This window comes from Aquarana catesbeiana, linkage group LG02 (genome assembly GCF_042186555.1).
Source record: "Aquarana catesbeiana isolate 2022-GZ linkage group LG02, ASM4218655v1, whole genome shotgun sequence".
In the NCBI taxonomy this organism is placed as follows: domain Eukaryota; kingdom Metazoa; phylum Chordata; class Amphibia; order Anura; family Ranidae; genus Aquarana; species Aquarana catesbeiana.
In genome coordinates, this window is record NC_133325.1 from 489,903,849 (window position 1) to 489,928,144 (window position 24,296).

Below are 24,296 nucleotides of genomic sequence, written 5' to 3' on the forward strand. Positions count from 1 at the left end.
AGAAACCAATGGATCAGGATAACAGCCAGGCAACTAGTATATTCAGAAGGACACGTCAACAGTCACAGTCTCTGTATTCTCCCAGTACAGGTTTCCCATAATAAACAATCCAGGGGACTTTACAAGATGCCCCCACTACCCTCATAGAAAACAAACACTGTTATTTTTTTCACACTCCACATAATAAAAAAAAAAAAGGAACCTCTAATTGGTTGCTATTGGGAACGTGTATGTATATTTGTTCTGGAGAACATATGGCCCTGTACATTGTCAGCTAAAAAGGTAATCAACCATAGCAACCATTTTGTTTACAAACCTGAGCTGTCAAAAAAGAGCCTCCCTCTGTCTATATTACAGCTCAGGTTTGTAGACAAGTAAACACACTGGTTGCTATGGCAATCAGGTTGTTTACCCTTTTAGCAGATATCTCACATATAGGGCTATGGTCACTATGGGCAACAGGCAATTTTTACCAATCTTTTTCTTTTTACCAATGACACGCTTCATGTAACAAGCCTATAAAGTCGAACAATTCAAACACCGCCATTTTTTCACGCTGTATTTTAACCACTTGCCGACCGCCGCGCGCCGATATATGTCCAAACTTTGGCGGTGGATAACGTTTTTATGGCAGCAGCTAGCTGCCATAACCCCGGTATCCTCGTTTTGGTGCGACGGTCGGCTTTCAGATAAAAGTGGTCCCTGGGGCGGATTCACCGCGAGATCACTTTTATTGGTGGCGGGAGAGGGGCCCCCCGCCGCGATCCGGTGCCCTCCGCTGCTTACTGGAGCCGTTGGTAGTGGCGGAGGCAATCGCGTCCATCTCCCTTCTGTGCCTGGAGACGAGTGAGGCTAAGATGGCGCCCACTCGTCTCCATGATACTACTGGGCGGAAGCGTCGTCAAAACGTCACTTCCGTCCACGCATCTTAAAGGCACATTTTTTTCAATGTCATTTTTTTAAATGACTTTTTTTTTTTTAATTGCATTTTAGTGTAAATATGAGATCTGAGGTCTTTTTGACCCAAGATCTCATATTTAAGAGGTCCTGTCATGCTTTGTTCTATTACAAGGGATATTTACATTCCTTGTAATAGGACTGAAAGTGACACAATTCTTTTTTTTTCAAAACAGTGTAAAAATAAATAAAATCATGTAAAATAAATAATAAAAAAAAAAAAAAAAATTAAAAAACCCCCTTGTCCCGACGAGCTTGCGCGCAGAAGCAAACGCATACGTGAGTAGCGCCCGCATATGAACGGTGGTCAAACCACACGTGAGGTATCGCTGTGACCGGTAGAGCGAGAGCAATAATTCTAGCCCTATACCTCCTCTGTAACGCAAAACATGCAACCTGTAGAATTTTTTCAAAGTCGCCTATGGAGATTTTTGAGGGTAAAAGTTTGACGCCATTCCACGAGTGGGCACAATTTTGAAGAGTGACATGTTGGGTATCAATTTACTTGGCGTAACATTATATTTCACAATATAAAAAAAAATTGGGCTAACTGTACTGTTGTCTTATTTTTTTTATTCAAAAAAGTGATTTTTTTCCAAAAAAAGTGCGCTTATAAGACCGCTGCGCAAATACGGTGCAAAAAAAAGTATTGCATTGACTGTCATTTTATTCTCTAGGGTGTTAGAAAAAAAACAATATATAATGATTGGGGGTTCTAAGTAATTTTCTAGCAAAAAAACCCTGTTTTAAACATGTAAACACCTAAAATCCAAAACGAGGCTGGTCCTTAAGTGGTTAATAAAATGACACTCTGATTGGTTGCTATTGGTGACATGTTTGTACAATTGTCCTTTACACTTGGAAGGGAACATAGCGTCTGATAATATGAAATGTCTGATAATGATATAACAGCCATGCTGGCTATGGAAACCAATCAGCTTCCTTATATCTTTTCAATCTTGGCTTTAAAATAGACAGCTGGAGGCCCAGTGGTTGCTATGGGCAACACAAAATTGTGCCATTAACACAAATTAGGTAACAAGCCCATTAAGTAGATGAGATTGAACTGACATCAGATTAATTATAGAGGAGAACAGAGCTTTATTGAGGGAAGAAGTTGAAGTAATTCCATGTAACCAGCAAGACAAGCAGCTCCCCAGACACCATACTGCCCCTCCCCCACCAGCACCAATTATATAAAGCAGAACTCCAAAGAAATAAAGAGCCCTTTGAAATATATTTGTCAGAAATATCTTGCCTTGGAAATTCGATTCAGCCAGTTTTCTGATCCAGACACCACCATAGATGGCACGATCAGCTTCCGGGGATGTCCATGGCAGTTACAAGACACAGCCAGGGGAGGGCACACGTCCAGCCTGCTGATTGGTCATTCCTGTGTTTTCCCCTTCTGTAAGAATATTTAGTGTTAAGAGGAAAGTTCTGTGCAAGTCAACAGAGCCAACTCTTCCAGCCTGTGCAGTGATTACAGAAAGATTACATAATGTTATGCCCCGTACACACGGTCGGATTTTCCGACGGAAAATGTGTGATAGGACCTTGTTGTCGGAAATTCCGACCGTGTGTAGGCTCCATCACACATTTTCCATCGGATTTTCCGACACACAAAGTTTGAGAGCAGGATATAAAATTTTCCGACAACAAAATCCGTTGTCGGAAATTCCGATCGTGTGTACACAAATCCGACGCACAAAGTGCCACGCATGCTCAGAATAAATAAAGAGATGAAAGCTATTGGCCACTGCCCCATTTATAGTCCCGACGTACGTGTTTTACGTCACCGCGTTCAGAACGATCAGATTTTCCGACAACTTTGTGTGACCGTGTGTATGCAAGACAAGTTTGAGCCAACATCCGTCGGAAAAAATCCTAGGATTTTGTTGTCGGAATGTCTGAACAAAGTCTGACCGTGTGTACGGGGCATTAGAAGGCTAAAATCACAAAAGCTTTATATTTTTATTTATTTTATTCAAATTTAAAAAGTCAACTCTAAAAAAGCAGCACAGTGCTGAATAAAAAAAAAAAATCTCCCAGTCATATAGGGGCTAAAAAATACTGACATTTTTGTAATGTGATTTCAAGGATACAAGTCTCAAATTATAAGGTTTTTTGTTTTTGTTTTTTTTTTTTAAAGTCAGCCCTAAAAAAACATTTTTTTCATGTGACTTCAAATGTTTTTGAAACTAGTCACATGTTCAGCCATGTGACTTCAAATGTTTTTGAAAAAAAAAACCCTGTCACGTGACTGACTTCAGTCCTCAAATCTCATTGGACACTGGAACAGTGACACTATGACATCAGAGCTCAAAGGCTATAAATAGCTGAGAGCATACGTCCAAATGGGTCGAATCAGGCTTGGGTGGTGGGTGATGATAGATGTTCCGGAGTGATGGTGAAGATGGACATCTAAAAGTAAACCATGGACTTGTGCGTCCTTGGACGGTCCCAGCCTCCCAGGAGACTCACTGGATTTGAGCCGACTGCTCAGATTTAACTTTACCGCCCACACATTCTCTTCACTGAAGAGAGTCTCCTGGGAGGCTGGGAGGCTGGGATCAGCGTGCATTGACGTATGCCGGCGCGCATCGGCGCACGCACAACACGGCACGCATTGGCGCGCATCGGCGCACACGCACGTGCAATACGGCGCATGCAAGTGGCGTGACTGACGCTGGCGCCAGTGGCCCTATTTAAGCCAGCCTGTGACCACAGGAGGTTGCTGGATTATCTTCTCAGCTTCCTTGTGTACTTGACCTTGCTTCTTGATCTGTGAATACCTGTTGTGACCCGGCTTGCCTTGACCTTGCTTCCCGATCTCCCGGTTTGACCCTTGGCCTGCTTCTGGACTCCGCTTGTGCATCTTGATCTCCTGGCTTGATCTTCGGCTTGTACCTGGACTCTCTCTGGACTGATTACCCGTGTATGACCCCTGGCCTGTCTCCTGGTTTCTCCTTGGACCTGGACACTCCAAGTTCTGCTTTGCCAGCATTAACCATCCATCCGTGGCTGAGCTCCTTGGACTGCAAACAAGCACCTGGCCAACGGTGCTTCTTTGGGCACCACGCTTCCTGTTCCCAAATCCAGGAATGCGCTGCACTTAGCCTCAAGGGGAGCCCTCTTAGCATTTCGATCTCCATACCCGCACCTGACAGTATAATCCAGCAACGTCCTGTGGTCACAGGCTGGCTTAAATAGGGCCACTGGTGCCATCGTCAGTCACGCCACTTGCGCTCGCCGTATTGCACGTGCGTGTGCACTGATGCGCGCCAATTGTGCGTGCATGTGCGCTGACGTGCGTCAATGCACGCTTGATGCGCAGCGTGCGCTCGTGCACGTCTCAGGATCATCCGTGGGCATCCATGGAGGGTCTGGGCAACATTGCAAGTACTAGGACGGCCATGTCCCTGACAGTACCCAAATCCTAATGGGATGATATTACTATATATCTGACAGATTGGAGCAATGCTGCGTCCTTACAGGTAATATAAACCTTACAGATTAACCAGTCAATTGTTCCCTTTTCCATGAGAGGAGAAGATAAGAAAAAAGCTTTCTAGGCACCAGAAACAATGGTGCACAGTTGGGAGTGAGTGGAAGTGAGATGATACAATCTCTATGAGGTCTATTGAGATGTAACGTCACCCATCGCCATGTGGTGGAAGTGATGGCCATAGACACATAGTCTGCTTCTAGATTTATGTCCTATCTGTTCTCTCACTACATGGAACTGAGGAAGAAGAGATCTGCTCTAAGTTGTATTGGGAGAGCTAGTCAGCATTAAATCCAGAGATCTATAAACATTAAATATGACGCATTGTGTTTTCTTTTTACAGCCCATGAACATGGAAACGGATGACCAACTTTCTTCATCGGCTATAATGCCAAATCCATCAAAGAATCCAGGAGAGGAGATATACTTACCCAAGTTCACATACATCAACAGCATGTGGGCACGCATGTAAATCTGCATTAGGCAATGACATCGTCCTGCGAAGATTCAGAAAAAACAATTCTACGCATTTTTTGACAATTTCTTAACATCATAGAATTTTTATCACCTTTGTTTACACCACAGATGGTTGATCCAGGGAGTAATCCGATCGACTTTGGGGGTCAGGAAGGAATTTTTTTCCTTGTTGGAGCAAATTATACCATGCTTCATAAGGGTTTTTCGCCTTCCTCTGGATCAACAGGTGAGTTCCATATTGTACCATCAGCTGTACTTACCTCCCAGGGTGATGAACTGTTAGTGCCCACGGAGCCTGTGTGGTGGTCCGGGGATTTGAAATCCTTGCTCTTCTGCATCTTCTATCTGCAGCACTCAATGTTCTGTGCTGGCGATGACCAGTCAGAATATCACTGATCTATTCTGCAAGTGCCATAGAGAGTAGAGGAGTGGACATTTCAGAGCTACTACACAGGCCATGTGGCCACTGACAGCTCACCACAGATGGTTGATCCAGGGAGTAATCCGATCGCCTTCAGGGGTCAGGAAGGAATTTTTTTCCCTGTTGGAGCAAATTATACCATGCTTCATAAGTGTTTTTCGCCTTCCTCTGGATCGATAGGTGAGATCCATACTGTACCATCAGCTGTACTTAACTCCCAGGGTGATGAACTGTTAGTGCCCATAGAGCCTGTGTGGTGGTCCAGGGATTTGAAATCCTAGCTCTTCTCCGTCTTTTATCTGCAGCACTCAATGTTCTGTGCTAGCGATGACCAGTCAGACATCACTGATTTATCCTGCAAGTGCCGTAGAGAGTAGAAGAGCTGGGATTTCAAAGCTACTACACAGGCCATGTGGCCACTGACATCTCACCACAGATGGTTGATCCAGGGAGTAATCCGATCGCCTTCGGGGGTCAGGTAGGAATTTTTTCCCTGTTGGAGCAAATTATGCCATGCTTTATAAGGGTTTTTGGCCTTCCTCTGGATCGAGGGGTGAGTTTCATACTGTACTATAAGCTGTCCTTACCTCCCTGGGTGATGAACTATTAGTGTCCACAGAGCCTATGTGGTGGTCCGGGGATTTGAAATGCTTGCTCTTCTCCATCTTCTATCTGCAGCACTCAATGTTCTGTGCTGGCGATGACCAATCAGAACGTCACTGATTTATCCTGCAAGTGCCGTAGAGAGTAGAAGAGCGGGGATTTCAAAGCTACTACACAGGCCATGTGGCCACTGACAGCTCACCACGAATGGTTGATCCAGGAAGCAATCCGATCACCTTCAGGGGTCAGGAAGGAATTTTTTTCCCTGTTGGAGCAAATTATACCATGCTTCATAAGGGTTTTTCGCCTTCTTCTGGATCGACGGGTGAGTTCCATACTGTACCATCAGCTGTACTTACCTCCCAGGGTGATAAACTGTTAGTGGCCACGGAGCCTGTGTGGTGGTCCGGGGATTTGAAATCCTTGCTCTTCTCTGTCTTCTATCTGCAGCACTCAATGTTCTGTGCTGGCGATGACCAGTCAGAATGTCACTGATTTATCCTGCAAGTGCCATAGAGAGTAGAAGAGCTGGGATTTCAAACCTACTACACAGGCCATGACAGCTCACCACGGATGGTTGATCCAGAGAATAATCCAATCACCTTCGGGGGTCAGGAAGGAATTTTGTGCTCCATTGTAACAAATCACACCATGCTGTACAAGATTTTTTTTGCCTTCCTCTGGATCAACTGGGAGTTATGGAATTCACCTGCAAAACATGCCATCATCAATTCCTATACATACAGAAGAAACCACCAAGAACTTGTGTCCTGCACCTACAGCGTCTCCCTTTTGATAGAAACCATCAAGTTTTGTGCCCTGTTTCAAAAGACAAGATGACACCACCAAGAATTTCTTCCCTGTAGGTGCAATGTTTTTATACTGGAACTGCTAAGCTTTGCTCTGTATGTATAGGAAGCAAAAAAAAAAAACTGACCAGAGAGGGATTACTTTGATACATTTGGCCAGCTTGAACATGTATTGCGATATATGTGAACCAAAAGTCCCTCTTTTTATGCAAAGTTTGTTTGAAATGGAAAGGGTGTATAGCAATGTGCAGAGCATTGATTTATAGATTCTTTTCTCCCAACACAGCGCACTACAACGCAAAGTCGTTTGTTGTGGTGCACTGTACATTCTGTTGTGCAGATTTTGGAAAAATTCTGGAACAAGATGGATCAAGATCAAGACCAAGATGGTATAGCACCCCCCATCCTGGTGCCACCACTGAATAGAACACAAGTGTGGGACATCACCTCACCTGTAGTCCATTGATCACTTCCTCCAGCCCTATAACTGAATGTCCGTTCCTCTGTATAGACCTGCAGCTGGAAGAATAGTCTGCAGGAGCCTGAGCATTGCACCCGCCATCCACTGATCGTGGTTGTAATGCTTTTCAGGCTCAAATGCAAAAATAAATAAATGCACATTTTTTTCATCTGTGTGGGTGTGTTCAATATTCTTTTCAAAAGGTAGAATTAACATAAACTGTCGGTGTAAGTAGACTAATAAAGTTATAAACATATACTTTGTGGAGTGGAACAGAAATATAGTATAAGCAAAGTATACATAGATTCTCTTAAAGTGACCCTATCACCACTACAATGGCACGTCATGTGACAGCACTGGATGCTGCAAAATACAGCTGTTGCCTAGTAACTGATTCCATAGCTCCCATAAAAGGACACCTGTTGTATTAGCCTATCGGATCTGAAGAAAATGCGGAAGCATTGAAACGCGTCATCTGACACTTCCATACGTCACTTCCGCTTTGTTGGTTCCTGGATCAGTGCTTTGCGTTCCACACTCGTCTTCTGGTTCCTGTCTACTGCGACGGCTCTGGCTCTCCATGTCTGCCTAGATGCTGGCTGTCTTTGCGGACACCTCCATCGTTTTGCAGCCCAGCGCCCAGCGGTGACCCCGTGGACCATTTGCACATCACAACATGGACAGCACTTCCATGAGAACCTGCACCATGCACTTTGCCTACTTCTGAGGAGGATGTCCCTGGACCCATCACTTGTCCTTGCCTTAACCTATTTCATCTTTGTGAGTAGCCATTTGGCTGTTGTCCGTGTATAAAATCTCATTAAAGTTTTATGATACTGCACTTAGATTGGCGCTTCTTGCTGTTTTTTACAATGGCACAGCTGATAACAATGTATTGTAGGTAATCATAACATTCATTGCGTTATCATGATCTTCCCCATACACATCTACTACCGCCATTTGTACAGAGAGAAATATGGAGGCTGCCATTGGTGGGATCTCTTCTGGAAATACTAGTGTCCTGGCTATCATGATGATCCGAAGCTTACAGGACTTTCTGAGCATTAGCTAAATGCTTGTTCCAGGTCTGTGACTAAGAAAGCATTGAAGCCACAGACAGCCAAGCACCTGGCATTTTCAGGAGGAGGTTAGCAATGGCAGTCCTGTGTTTTTTTCAGAATATGCCTCCTTTAAAGGCCAACTCTGTGAAATGTGAAAATGGTCTCTTAAAGATAGGCTACGTTTGCACTACAAGGGTTAATTGCTTATTCCTTCTAAGGGGGAGAGAAGCACTTTTACTTATCTGATCCTCTGCTTCTCCACCAGATGGCGCTCCCCCACAATCCGGCAGTGCAGTCCTCATGTCCAATGCAGGGTTATAGACCCTGCATTGGTCTCGATTATGTCAGGACCTTAGACTGCTGGAGCATAGGGGAGAAGATGCTGCAGGAGTCTAGCAGCATAGAGGAGTGGAGGTTCTGGTAAGTAAATCTTCATTAACCGGTTGCTGCATGCCTAACACATATGTGAGCTTTAACACCCGCACGGCACACATATATATGACTGGGGAGGGGGAGCAATGCTTCTGTGCTGAGAGCCAGGGCCGGTGTTACCACTAGGCAAACTAGGCAGCCACCTAAGGTGCACTGCTGCCTAGGGCGCCCGGCTACTGTTTTTTCTACTCTCTTCTCTCTGCATTAAGCAATTAAGTCTCAGCTTCAGCAGGCAGCCGCCGCTCCGTTCACACATGGTGTCAGAGGCGCAGCGGTGGCAGAGGACTGTGTCTGTGTCCTGACTCCCGAATGAATGGAAGCAAACATTAATTGATGGGCGCTGGTAGGCTGCATTAATGGTGCTGGTAGGCTGCATTTGATGGGTGCTGGTGAGGCTGCATTTGATGGGCGCTGGAGAGGCTGCATTTGATGGGTGCTGGAGAGGCTGCATTGATGGGCGCTGGTGAGGCTCAATTTGATGGGTTCTAGAGAGGCTGCATTTGATGAGTGCTAGAGAGGCTGCATTTGATTGGCACTGGAGAGGCTGCATTGGTGGGCAATGGTGAGGCTGAATTTGATGGGTGTTGGAGAGGCTGCACTTGATGGGTGCTGGAGAGGCTGCATTTGATGGCCGCTGGAGAGGCTGCATTGATGAGAGCTGGTGAGGCTGAATTTGATGGGCGCTGGAGAGGCTGCATTTGATGGGCGCTGGAGAGGCTGCATTTGATGGGCGCTGGAGAGGCTGCATTCGATGGGCTCTAGAGAGGCTGATCATCAATCCTCTCAGCTCCTTGGGTGTTCAGATCCTTTTCAAGGAATGCCGGGGCAGGCAGGAAGGGGTTAATAAGCCCCCTAGACCTAAATGAGCAATTAACCCTTGCAGTGATTGTACTGTGGTCAGGAAATTGGACAATCTTTTTGGCAGCCATGTGCACCGCATCCTCTGGACTAAAGAGGAGAGGGACCTTCCGGCTTTTTATCAGTTCAAGATTAAAAAGCCTGCATCTCTGATGGCATGGAGGTGCAATAGTGTGTATGGAATGGGCACCATCAATGCTGAAAGATATATCTAGGTTTTAGAGCAGCCTGTGCTCCCATCCAGATGACGTCTATTTCAAGAAAAGCCTTACATATTTCAGCAGGACAAAGCTAAACCACACACTGCATCTATGACAGCAGCATGGTGTCATAGTAGAAGAGTCCGGGTGCTTTACAGGCATGCAGTGGCGTGATCTGCAACCGCTGTGTCCACCGACCCACTGGGCAGCCCAGGTACCACGTGATCGCTATGCGATCATATGTCACGTAGTAAACAATTGTCATGAATGGAATAGCATTGTTTACGAACCAGGGTGGATACAAATCGAAAAAAAAAATAAAAAAATAAAAAAATAAGATTTTTTAAAATTTAAATCAGATTTTTTTTTTATTAGTTAAATCAGATTTTTTTGATTTTTATCAAATTTATTTTAATAAAATGCTTTTGGAGTAAAAAATCTATCTAAAGATAGTTTTCTATTTAAGATACAATAATAATTTAGTTTATTCAGCATGAAATGGATTTTATTTATGTAGCATGAGGCTGTATATTCTGCAATATTTACATTTTTGGTAAACTCATTCAATGATGCATTTACACAATTTCACAGTAACCATGAGATAAAAAAAGTTCAGGAATATTCCTTTATCACATTGTTTTGCAAATCTATGTACACTACAAACTGTGTGATTGTTTGAAGAGAAATGCTCCTGTACCAGGCTCTAAGTGTGAGGAGGAAGGGCAAGCAGTAAAAATGAAAGTGAAACCTTCTAAGCGGCTTATAAACCTTGTGATCTTTCTGCACATAGCTTGAAGTGCTTTATCCCTCCTTTGAGGAGCAAAAGTGCAGCAGGCCATAAAAGAGACCCATTTTGGGAATATTTTGATGAAGTTCCTCTACCTATGGGTAAAGCAGGTATGTGTGCAAAATGCAACAAAGAGAGGCAAGTCCTGGTGGTCCAAATGAAACGTCATGAGAAGATGTGCTGTGATGAAAGGACTGTGTTTGAAGTTTTTTATGTGGACCCAGCTGATATATTCAGTTTAAAGAGGAACTGCAGTCTGCTCACATAATTTGTAATAAAAACATCTTTGCCATTCTGAAGCTTCCCTCCAACCACTTTGCATATTATTTTATATATACTGAGATTCTGTACTTGCCAAATATGCTGCAGAAATCTCCCTCCACTAAGACTGGCTGCAGCCATTTTAACTGGGGGCAGCTGAAGTTGCTGCCTGTTCACTTCTTAAATTTACACAGACACACAGAGGCACACCTCCAGCTCTGTAGCCCTGCAGCTTTCATTGGCCCTCTTATGACTCATCCCGACTCCCTTGCTGACAAACTCTCATGAGAGTGAGAGAGAGAGCTGTGCATGATGTCATAAGCCAAGGCTAATGACCAAACAAGAAAGAGGAAGTGGGCTGTAGAAGGTATTTACTGGCAGAAAAAAAGGTTTTACTATTCAAAGTTAAAACAACAACAAGGGCAGAAGATTTCATACATGGAAAGTTGCAAAAAAGAATGAAGTTCCGCTTTAAGTTCTTTTGTTTGTTTTTTTGAAGATATTTTGTTTATGCACTTCAGTTACTAAACATTGATGTTTAAAGTGGTGTTCCACCCAAAAAATAAAAAATACATGAAAATTCCTAAAAAAAATAAAAAAAAAATTAGGACATTTTTTTTAACTTACCTCTAAATGCCTGTTGCTAGGGGTCCCTCATAGTCTGCCTCTTTCAGTGCCTGGGCTGGTGACATCACTTCCCCCTCGGCACAGGAAGGACTCGGCTCTGCTCCCTCCCTCTTGTCAATCACCTGGGACCCATTACAGGTAAATCACGGCGCGCGGCGCCGCTCGCGCATGCGCAGTGGGTGCCCGGCTGTAAAGCCACAGCCCGGCGCCCACAGTTGCAATGCCGGCGCCGCCCAATGGAGAGGGAGGCAAGCGGGGCTTCGATCCCCCGCATCGCTGGACCCTGGGACAGGTAAGTGTCCGATTAAAAGTCAGCAGCTGCAGTGTGAGTGTGAGTAAGCTATTAACCTAAAATTGATTCTGATATCGCTGTTTTACTAACTTGACAGCTTATTATTCTAAATAGGAAACCTTCATTTTGTTTGCAAATATTAAAGATTCTAACTAGCAGCAAGAATGAGTCGAGTTGATTTAAATCAAATCCACCCTGTTTACTATGATGTGTGATCTGTGATTGTCATCAGTGATCACATGGTACCTGGGCCATTCACAGCCCCCTGCACCATGTGATAGTTCTGGGCAAATCACAGCATCACAATAGTAAACAATGGGGTTTATTTACTAAAGCTGGAGAGTGCAAAATCAAATGAATAAAAATCAATCTGCTTGTAACCTCAGCTTGTTTAATGAAGCTTTCCTGACACAGCATGACAGCATATACATATGGGTAGGCTCCGCCCCCTGCCCTATCACAGGACCGGTTATACTATAAGATTAGGTCACCTCCCTGGCTGCAGTATTCTCTTTTTTTTTTTTTCCTCACTGCTAACAGCCGGTTATGCTGCTGCTGAAAGAGCAGGATTTTTAATTTTTCCCTCACCTGTCAGACACTTCTGACCAAGCTGCACAGGTTCGAGCCTCTCTTGTGATGAAGCTCCCCACTGTAAAGGCTGACATGAACGCCTATATGGGGGAGACCCCCCCTCAAGATCCAGGATAAGGGGGGCAATGGTATCTGGTCTCTAGAGATTGCTCCTTTATCATGACGCCATGGATGGACATTCATTGGACTTTCTGTTTGGACATAAAGCATGCAGGTGGTAAGGCACCACCTGGTGCACAAATCAATAATATTCAGTTACTGCTGCAAGTATGTTGTTAAGCTTGCATCTCTGAAAGGTTTTGGTTTGTGTCTGCAATACTGCTAATGCTGATAGCAAGTGTGATGTGCTGGGCCGAAGCCGTCCTATTAACTGAACAAGCCTGGCCCTACAGTCTTGACTTATTTTCTGCAGGTATGCATTTCTGAAAAGCATATATCACACATGCGAATCTTACTGGCTGTTCATAGTGCCACTCTGTTACTAATGTTTCACAGGTTGAAGTCTGTGTCTGCAGTATTGCTAATGCTTGGACTGATAACAGGTGATGCTGAGCCCTTTTCCATTAACGCAGGGCCTGGCCCTGCAGACTGGGCTCACTGTGTATTGATGTTTGGTTGTGGTATGATCCTTGGCGGTACATGTGTCTAAGGTAGGTTAACCTGCTAGTGCTAATTGTCAGATGACTATTAACTTGCGCTGCTTACCTGTGATTACGTTAACTCTACAGTATCAATGACTGTTATGTGTTTATTTCTATGCATTAACATGCTGACCTTGGTGCTAAAATAAAAGTCAGGATCTGTTTAGTCACATTCCTTAGTACTTACCTGTTAGCAATGTGTAATTGCTTGTGTTATTTGGGGTACCCCCACAGAGGGATATGTGGTTTTGTAGTGGTTACTACTTATGGCAAATACTTCAAGGCATGGCTCCAGGCTTTCAGCTCATCTGTGAACCTGTAGCAATCAGCCTTCCTAGAGACCAGCAACTTTAACTAAGGTGAGGGCATGTAGGTATATGCTATATCCTAAAAGAGTGCACATTATGGGCATAATGAGTGTAAATCTCTCCAGCCCTCAACACAACACCAACACCAGTAAACCTGCTTCTGCAACAAGTGGCAGATCCTCTTCAGCCCTGAAGGAACCACTATGCAGTTCACTGCCAGAAGAGGCAGATCAAGAGATCTCTACAGTAATCATAGTGGTCTGGTGGTAACTGGTGTGTCGGCCAAAATGCAAAACAAAGTTGCAGGCCAGAAGCAGTGACAAATAGGCAGAGACTGAGAAAGCCTATAGTCACTAATGGTTCCATACCAAGCCTAATCAAACAACTGTGTTTATTTAAAGGCAACCTCTACCTCAGAGCTTGCTTCTGGGAAATTGCTATGGCAAGTTGACATATCAGAAGCAAAGGTGGATACTTTAACCCTGTCCAAACTGACTTTGTGAAGCTCAGGTACTAAGCTATTCAAACAGTCATCTAAACTGTACCTCTGCCTCAAAAGCAGCCGGCCAAACAGGCTTCATCAGATTAACCAAAGGTGCCATTCATCCAACAGAAGAAACAATATCCTTTGCAGAGACCCTGGGACAGCAAATAGATCCGGAGATGAAGAAGATTCATACTACTTTTTAGTGTTTTGTGACCTGTGACTGAGCTTACTTCGGTAGCCAGACTGTCAGGACCCCAGACAGGATGAAAGCAGAGCTCTGGTCAGTGATAAATTCTCTATGATGGCGGATCCTAGATTGAAAATGGAGTAGCCAATGATGCAGTTCAGCCACTGCGGATACAAGACTGTATGCTGTTTCTCCAGTAATCATTGTGGTCAGTGAACCCTTATGGCTCATCCCACAAGAAAACACATGCTGCTTTAAGTCAGAGTGGTGACTGTTCAAGCAGGATCTGGTGATATCTAGAAGGAGGATTAATCCCTTATGTTAATTGCCAATGACCAGAGGATAGCCAAAAGGCAAAGTAACGAAGAGTGAATGACAGGCTAAACCTGGGAGAACTATAGCGGAGAATAAAGAATCAATAATCATCTTTATTTGCCTAAACCCAAGCCGCCCAGTAGGGTCAGCTGACAGTTATAAGTAAATTTGAACTTAGGATCCATGGGTCCTGTGCATTAAGCAAACCAATGGAATTTTCATTCCTCTCTGCCAATTCAGTGCATCCCCTCCATGACGCATTAGAGCACAAGGGTTGTGACTACATGGTCGTTATTTAAAAGTAAGACTGGAATAACAAGGAGAAGGATGAGGATCCAAAATTGCATAGGCCATCGTTGCAATTAATCTCTCCAACCGTCAAGCTTGACCTCCACAAATCATACCCCATGTTTTTCAAGGAGTATTGTTTATAGCGGTGTGACTCCAAGTCACAGCGACTTCAAAGTAGTCCCTACACTCTCTTTTGATCCCACTGTGATGTACTTGGGGCCATGGACATCAAGAATACACAGGCATCGATTCAATTTGCATAGATATTGCAGTAAAATCGCATGAAATCGCAATAGTGAAAACTTAGGCGAAGACTGTAGATGCTCTTTAGACCTAGCAAGTTGCATAATCGCATGGTTGCATAGTGGGTGAGGTTGAGGATAGACCCAAGTCTATCAAGTCCAACCTATGTGTGTGATTATGTCGGTATTACCTTGTATACCCTGTATGCTGTGGCCGTTCACAAGTGTGTGTTTGTATGTGTATACTGTAGACACACTTCGAGATGCCCATGTTTCGGCAAGTACCTTCGCTTGTCTGTTTAGAGTTCACTACGAGTTCATCAGGCAGACTGACCTTTCCACAAACTCCGGGCATTTCCTGGGATATTGGGTCCAGTAGAGGCCGACTTGCGGGAGCAAGGACTTCTGGTGAGCCTTGTTTGAGCAACAGACTGGTGCAAAGACCTCCCAGGTTCTGGGAAAAGAGTCCTAGTACACACTCTGATCGAGTCGGGAGGAGCCATCATCTAGAGACTAACTAGTCTCATTACATCAATGACCTACCGGGAAGCAGTTCTGAATCTCTGAAAAAATACAATAAAGTTACCCTCAGAGAGCAACGGTATAAGTATCTCACTTGAACAAATAGCTCTTTTCCATTTGTTGCATCCCACGGTCGCAAGAGGGATAAAGTAACCTGTAGTAACCCATGTGGTCCGAAGGGCCCAAGGGAAGGTTGACAACTGTATTAACTGGTTTTTGTAGTAAGGAAAGACTTACTTCCTGCACCAGGAACAGTGGCTCCACAGAGGAGACAAGTCCCCTTTTGAGGAGATAGCTAAACTAACTAATCTTTCAGCATATCAGCTATTAGGCATATCAATCATCACAAGTTGTTACTCGTCGGGTAATTATGCCGATGGAGGACAAGGTATCCAAAAAGTCAGAGTTACATTTGTCGCAGACTGAAGTCTTTCCGAAATGCAACAAAAGAGCCTCAACTATGCTGCAAAGACTCAGCAAAATGGGGAAGGCCTATCTTCGCTGTCAAGAATGAATGCAGAACAAGTCAACTTCTGTCAGAGGTATCTCCCAGTGAGGTTTACCAGCCTGTTAGGTAGGGTTTCTAGAACTTACGGCCAGACGGCGTAAGGTTCAAAAGCTGTTGGATGACAAAGGACAGTCTCCAAACCAACAAGCCGGTCAAGGGATAGGCAACAAATAAGGTTATCAAGATATTGGTCTGACAGTAACCTGGGTGGCTTCCCAGAGGTGGAAGCAGAGAAACTAATGACAGCCAGCTGGGTCTGCAGATTAGCCAATATGTATATTAAACTAACCTAATAGTCTCCAGGATCCTCATCCGGATTCGCAGCCATTCAGTGGTGATAACAATAATGGCCCTGTGGCTTGCAGGCCATGATATATGCGGGTACAATATCATCTTATTCTCCTTCCAGAGGTCCAACACCTCATACAGCATGGCCAACGGTATCTTCCAAATCCATATAAGTTATATCTAGATGCTGGAGACCAAGAAGTGGAGGTCTCACCTTTTAGTGTTTGAAATCCTATGGAGGTCAGAGCACCTACTCCAGACTTCAAGTACATTAGATATGAGAAAAACCTACAGAATTTAAAGGATGGAATTCTCTGTTTCTTGCTGTAAGGACTGAATTGTATACAAGTAATCTTAGAGACGGCATTAAAGGATATGTCTAACTCACTCATGTCGTGTCCTCACTCTCTGGGATCCAGTTGCATATCTTGGCAACCAATTCCGAAAGACTTGGGCAGATTATTCTTTCCCCCATGGGGTCTTCCAAATAGTGTGAGACACATTGGTCTCTCACTCTCCATCCAGAAGGATAAGACATCCTCAACATGGCCAGTAACACGGAATAAGTATTCTGTATGGCAAATAGGTGTAGAAGGATCTCAGGCATCCAAGTGTCAAGCCATAAACTACCTTGTTGCTGAAATTATCAGGCAAAATGGCTCTAGTCTCTTCCAACACTATACAAAGGTTGGTGTCTTTGCAACCTGGGTCAGAACATCATCCTTCTGGCATATCCAAACTAAAGTGTTTGAAGTACCACAAACATTGAAAATCAATTCAAGGTTGAAGATAGACATAGACATAGACATAGACATAGACTTGGCCCTTCTTCAAGAAGCAAAATGATAGGCTCGGCAGGCCTAACGACATCAGAAGACGAGCACTGTCCAATGAAGACAATCGCAGGGGTGCGGATCAAGTCAGTCAAAGGGCTTAGATGGCTAGGACAAATCTATCACATAAGGGCAGAGACCGCTCTTCCAAACTGATTGTGCATCCATGGGCGGAACTCCAAAGGAGTCCCTCCAGAGTTAATATGTAAACCAAGTCCTGGTCTATGTTCAATACGCTGGGGGTCCATTCTTGTGGACCAGCAGCCTTAACTATAATACATCTCAGTTGTTAGTGGGGATAGATCTAATCCTCAACTTAAACACTTCAACAGTACCCACCCTTATCGTCTGGTGAGTTGGTACAACCCATACGTATATGCTGTCATGCTGTGTCAGGAATGAGAAAAATTTTATACTTACCTAAGGGTAATTTTCCTTTCCTGATGTAAGCATGACAGCATATAGGGGCCCCTCTCGTTTAAAAAAAAAAAAAAAAAAAAAATGAAAGAAACGAAAGGCCTCGCAGTGATACTAAATTATGAGAATATTGCAGCCAGGGAGGAGACCTAATCTTATAGTATAACCGATCCTGTGATAGGGCAGGGGGCGGAGCCTACCCATACGTATATGCTGTCATACTTGCATCAGGAAAAGAAAATTACCGTGAGGTAAGTATAAAATGTTCCTCAAAAGTTTCTATTTGGCACTATCCTGCTTTAGTAAAGAAACTCCAATGAGTCATGAATGAAAGCCATTCGTGACAGTTCAAACCATTCCTGTTACAGTGATCATCACTTTGTCCCTGATCACCCCCCAGAGAAGTACAGTATAACTATGGTAACACGCAACTATTCTGAAGACAGTATATTAAAAAAAATAGAAATTAAAAGATTAAAAACAAATGTTAAAGAAAAAATAAAAAAAAATATTTAAAAAATGGAAAAAAAGTATAGTTTGGGTTTTTTTCTCTACATACTGTCACCAGTCAGTATCACTGATCACTACTACGCTAGTCATATGATGATGCTGTACTGCACTGGCGAAAATATGTTAAAAAAAAAAAAAAAAAAAAAAAAATTTAATTTCCAAAAAATTGTCACACAAAATTACAACTTCAAAAACTCGCCATGCTTCTTACTAAATACCTCAGACTACTTTCCAAAAATGGTCATTAGGAGGTATTTGTATTATCCTGGCATTTTTGTCCTGGCATCAAGAAATGAGCTAGGCTGTTAGTACATCAGGCTTGATCAATTTTCAGATATACAGTATCTCACAAAAGTGATATCACAGATTTTTGTAAATATTTTTATTCTTTTCATGTGACAACACTGAAGAAATGACACTTTGCTACAATGTAAAGTAGTGAGTGTACAGCTTGTATAACAGTGTAAATTTGATGTCCCCTCAAAATAACTCAACAAACAGCCATTAATATCTAAACTACTGGCAACAAAATTGAGTACACCCCTAAGTGAAAATGTCCAAATTGGGCCCAATTAGCTATTTTCCCTCCCTGGTGTCATGTGACTTGTTAGTGTTACAAGGTTTCAGGTGTGACTGGGGAGCAGGTGTGTTAAATTTTGTGTTTATCGCTCTCACTCTCTCATACTGGTCACTGGAACAACAACATCTATACACTGGGGGGAGAACCTCTGGGGGAATCTAGGATGGAAAAGGACCAGGGGGTCCTAGTAGATGATAGGCTCAGCAATAGCATGCAATGCCAAGCTGCTGCTAACAAAGCAAACAGAATATTGGCATGCATTAAAAAGGGGATCAACTCCAGAGATAAAATGATAATTCTCCCGCTCTACAAGACTCTGTTCCGGCCGCACCTAGAGTATGCTGTCCAGTTCTGGGCACCAGTCCTCAGGATGTACTGGAAATGGAGCCAGTACAAAGAAGGGCAACAAAGCTAATAAAGGGTCTTGAGGACATTAGTTATAAAGAAAGAGAGATATATATATATATATATATATATATATATATATATATATATATACAGTGTATATATATACACAGTGATCTTGCGCATAACCTTCAATATCACACCATAATGAGTGAACCATGAATGAAAAATGAATTAAATATAGTAGATCAAGTCCATTGATGTAGTTCATCCAGTGTTCCAAAAAGTAAAGATAGTAAAAAAGTCTATCAGTCTACTAAAGTCTACTAAAAAACGCTTTAGAAAGACAAATAACAGCGTTTTCGCCGCCTCTCACATTACTTCCGGTCCGCGATGTGCTGCGGAAGTAACGTGAGAGGCGGCGAAAGCGCCGTCACTTTGTCTTTTCTAAAGCGTTTTTTAATATACTCAAGCAGGCATTTTTTAAGCTAATAAATGGTTTTAAATGGTACTGCACTATTGGAGGCTTGTCCAGTTTACATGTGGGACAGAATATTTTACATGTGGGACGGAATCCTTTTTTGAAGAGCTACAGCTGTGATCCCGGAAGGGGAGCTTATTGATTTCTATTGGATTGGTGTCCAAGGCTTATGTTTCATGCATATGAGGTGAGAGTTCTGGGAGCACAGAGGTGTTGGTGACGGTGTTTTTGTTCTTCTGAGAATCACTATTATGCCGCATACACACGGTCGGACTTTCTAGAAAGCTAGGTCCGACGTACTTGCCGCCAGACTTCCGGCGGACTACCGCCGGACTTTCTGAACGGCCGGACTTGCCTACACACGGCCGGACTTTCCGGAATCCGGTCTTCCCGACGGACTTCCGCCGGACTTTCAGAATGAACGGACTTTCCCACACACGGACAAGTCCGTTCATTTTGAACGTGACTTGGGTACGACGGGACTAGAAAAGGAATTCAATCTCGCCGCTTTTTTTGGCGAGATTGAAACCTTGCGAGCCCCGTCGCAGGCCCTTAGGTCTGGTATGGAACTTTAAGGGGAACCCCCTACGCCGAAAAACCGGCGTGGGGGTCCCCCCAAAATCCATACCAGACCCCGATCCGAGCACGCAGCCCGGCCGGTCAGGAAAGGGGGTGGGGACGAACGAGCGCCCCCCCCCCCCCTCCTGAACCATACCAGGCCGCATGCCCTCAACATGGGAGGGGTGCTTTGGGGGAGGGGGCGCCTTGCGGTGCCCCCCCACCACAAAGCACCTTGTCCCCATGTTGATGAGGACAAGGGCCTCTTCCCGACAACCCTGGCCGTTGGTTGTCGGGGTCTGCGGGCGGGGGGCTTATCGGAATCCGGGAGCCCCCTATAATAAGAGGGCCCCCAGATCCCGGCCCCCCCACCCTATGTGAATGAGTATGGGGTACATGGTACCCCTACCCATTCACCTAGGTAAAAAGTGTCAATAATAAAACACAACACAGGTTTTTAAAATTTATTAAACAGCTCCGGGGGGGGGGGTCTTCTTCCGTCTTCGGGGGTCCCTCTGGTTCATCTTCTCCCGGCGTCCGGTTGGTTCTTCTCCGCTCTCCGGCCTCTTCTCCCGGTGTCCCAGGTCTTCGGCCGGCCCCTCCGCTGTCTTCAGGTAGCTCTATTGCCAGCGGAGGTCCGGACTTCTTGGCTTCTTGTGTTCTCTTCTCTTCCCCCAGATGTTGACACGACGCTCTCTCTGGCTGGACTGGTCTCTGAGGGCTGCGTTGTGACTTATATAGGCGGAGACCCCGCCCCCATATGATGTCACAGTCCCTGGGCATGCTGGGACTGTGACGTTTTAGGGGGCGTGGTCGACCACGCCCCCTAAAACGTCACAGTCGACCACGCCCCCTAAAACGTCACAGTCCCAGCATGCCCAGGGACTGTGACATCATATGGGGGCGGGGTCTCCGCCTATATAAGTCACAACGCAGCCCTCAGAGACCAGTCCAGCCGGAGAGAGCGTCGTGTCAACATCTGGGGGAAGAGAAGAGAACACAAGAAGCCAAGAAGTCCGGACCTCCGCTGGCAATAGAGCTACCTGAAGACAGCGGAGGGGCCGGCCGAAGACCTGGGACACCGGGAGAAGAGGCCGGAGAGCGGAGAAGAACCAACCGGACGCCGGGAGAAGATGAACCAGAGGGACCCCCGAAGACGGAAGAAGACCCCCCCCCCGGAGCTGTTTAATAAATTTTAAAAACCTGTGTTGTGTTTTATTATTGACACTTTTTACCTAGGTGAATGGGTAGGGGTACCATGTACCCCATACTCATTCACATAGGGTGGGGGGGCCGGGATCTGGGGGCCCTCTTATTATAGGGGGCTCCCGGATTCCGATAAGCCCCCCGCCCGCAGACCCCGACAACCAACGGCCAGGGTTGTCGGGAAGAGGCCCTTGTCCTCATCAACATGGGGACAAGGTGCTTTGTGGTGGGGGGGCACCGCAAGGCGCCCCCTCCCCCAAAGCACCCCCCCATGTTGAGGGCATGCGGCCTGGTACGGTTCAGGAGGGGGGGGCGCTCGTTCGTCCCCACCCCCTTTCCTGACCGGCCGGGCTGCGTGCTCGGATCGGGGTCTGGTATGGATTTTGGGGGGACCCCCACGCCGGTTTTTCGGCGTAGGGGGTTCTCCTTAAAGTTCCATACCAGACCTAAGGGCCTGGGATGCCCCCCGCGCTCGCCGCAATGGGAAAATTAGTTTTTCCTATTGCAGCGAGCGCGAGATGCAGTAACCTGCTCCTCCGTCGTATCTGGTCCTTCGGACTAGCATACAGACGAACGGGCTTTCCGTCAGGAACTGAGTCCGGCGGAGGTACGACGTAAAGATTTGAAGCAGGTTTCAAATCTAAAGTACGTCGGATTTCCGCCCGAAACGGTCCGTCGGAAGTCCGATGGAGACCACACACGGTCGGATTGTCCGCCGGACTTTTGCAGGTGAAAAGTCCGACCGTGTGTACGCGGCATTAGACTTTCTTTTACTATCTTCACTATTTGGAACACTGGTTGAACTACATCAATGGACTTTATCTACTATGTTTTAATTAATTTTTTATTCTTCATTCATGGTTTACTTATTATGGTGTGATATTGAAGGTTATGCGCAAGATAACTGTACTAATAAATAGATATATATATATATATATATATATATCTCTATCTATCTATCTCTCTATCTTTACATGTGTAGTTATGAAAACTTTTCAGATTTTGCAGCATTTCCACCAATTAAATTTGATTTATTACATTTTTCATGATTATTTAGTAGCGCAGAGGACTATTCATATATTTTATTAGTTATGAGGAAAGGTTGCGAGTACTGAACTTATTCTCTCCGGAGAAGAGACGCTTGAGAGGGATATGATTTTAATTTACAAATACCGTACTGGTGACCCCACAATAGGGATAAAACTTTTTTGCGGAAGGGAGTTTAACAAGACATGTGGCCACTCATTAAAATTAGAAGAAAAGAGGTTTAACCTTTAAACTATGTAGAGGGTTCTTTACTGTAAGAGCGGTAAGGTTGTGGAATCCTCAGGCATCGATAGTTTCAAAAAACGATTAGATAAGCACCTGAACGACCACAACATACAGGGATATACAATGTAATACTGACCTATAATCACACACATAGGTTAGATTTGATGGACTTGTGTCTTTTTTAACCTCACCAACTATGTAACATAGCACCCCATGGCAAAGAACTCTCAGAGGATCTGGAAAAAAATAAATGTTGCCCTACACAAAGATGGCGTAGGCTATAAGAAGATCGCCAAGACCCTGAAAATGAGCTGCAGCATGATGGCCAAGACCAAACAGCGGTTAAACAGGACAGGTTCCACTCAGAACAGGCCTCGCCAGGGTCGACCAAAGAAAATGAGTGCACATGCTCAGCGTCATATCCAGAGGTTGTCTTTGGGTAATAGACATATGAGTGCTGCCAGCATTGCTGCAGAGGTTGAAGGGGTGGGGGGGTCAGCCTGTCAGTGCTCAGACCATACGCCACACACTGCTTCAAATTGGTCTGGTCCTTGGACCCTACCAATCTTAATGCGGAGGAGAGATGCGTTTGCTTTAAGAGCATATTAAATAAGGGCATTAGCCAGTGCATCCCATTGGAAAATAAATTTAAAAGAGCGAGCAAATGTCCTGGATGGCTTAACCACTTCCTGCCCGCCCTATAGTGGATTGACATCCTGGAAGTGGTTCTGTTATCCTGACTGGGCGTCATATGACGTCCAGCAGGATAACATGCTGCCGCGCGCCTCCGGGGGAGCGCATCGCGGCGATCGGTGGAGCGGTGTGTCAGCCTGACACACCGCTCCACCGATCTTGGCAAAGAGCCTCCGGCTCCAATCACGGCTGATCACGCTGTCAATGGGAAGAGCCGTTGATCAGCTCTTCCTCACTCGCGTCTGACAGACGCAAGTAGAGGAGAGCCGATCGGCGACTCTCCTGGCAGGGGGGGTCTGCGCTGATTGTTTATCAGCGCAGCCCCCCCTCAGATCACCACACTGGACCACCAGGGATCGCCACTAGGACCACCAGGGAAGGGGCAACATGTGGATGGCCAGGTATGTACCCCATGGCCATCCACATGTGCCCAATCTGTGCCCACAAATGGGCACTGATTGGCACCATTATGTCCCAGATCTGCCCAGCAATGCCCCCAATGTTTTATCAGTGCCACCTGTCATTGCCCATCGGTGCCACCTGTCATTGCCCACCTATGGGTGGCACTGATGTGTGGCACTGATAAGTACCCATCAGTGCCACCCATATGTACCAATCAATGCCACCTACGAGTGCCTATCAGTGCCGCCTATCAGTGCCCATCATCAGTGCCCGTCAGTGCCACCTCATCAGTGCCGCCATATCAGTGCCCGTCAGTGCAGCCATATCAGTGCCCATCATTGAAGGAGAAAACGTACTTATTTACAAAAAAATTTAACAGAAACAAAGAAAAATTTGTGTTTTTTCGAAATTTTCTGTCTTTTTTTTTTTATTTGTTGCGCAAAAAATAAAAACCGCAGAGGTGATCAAATACCACCAAAAGAAAGCTCTATTTGTGGGAACAAAATGATAAAAAATTTGTTTGTGTACAGTGTAGCATGACCGCGCAATTGTCATTCAAATTGCGACAGCACTGAAAGCTGAAAATTGGCCTGGGCGGGAAGGTGTCTAAGTGCCTGGTATTGAAGTGGTTAAAGTGGATGTAAACCCAATGTCATCCTTTCTAAACTACTGCCATAGGGGTTATCTATAAGGATATACATGCCTCCTGCATGTATCTTTACCTGTCAAATGTCTCCCCTCTGTCTGTTATTAGACCCGAAAAACTGCATATTCTGTGGGTGGGTCTGTTGTCTGGAGCTCGGTGGGTGGAGTCGTGATGTTAGTAGACTCCCCGCCCACCTCTACACTCCCCTGTGTATTTCTAA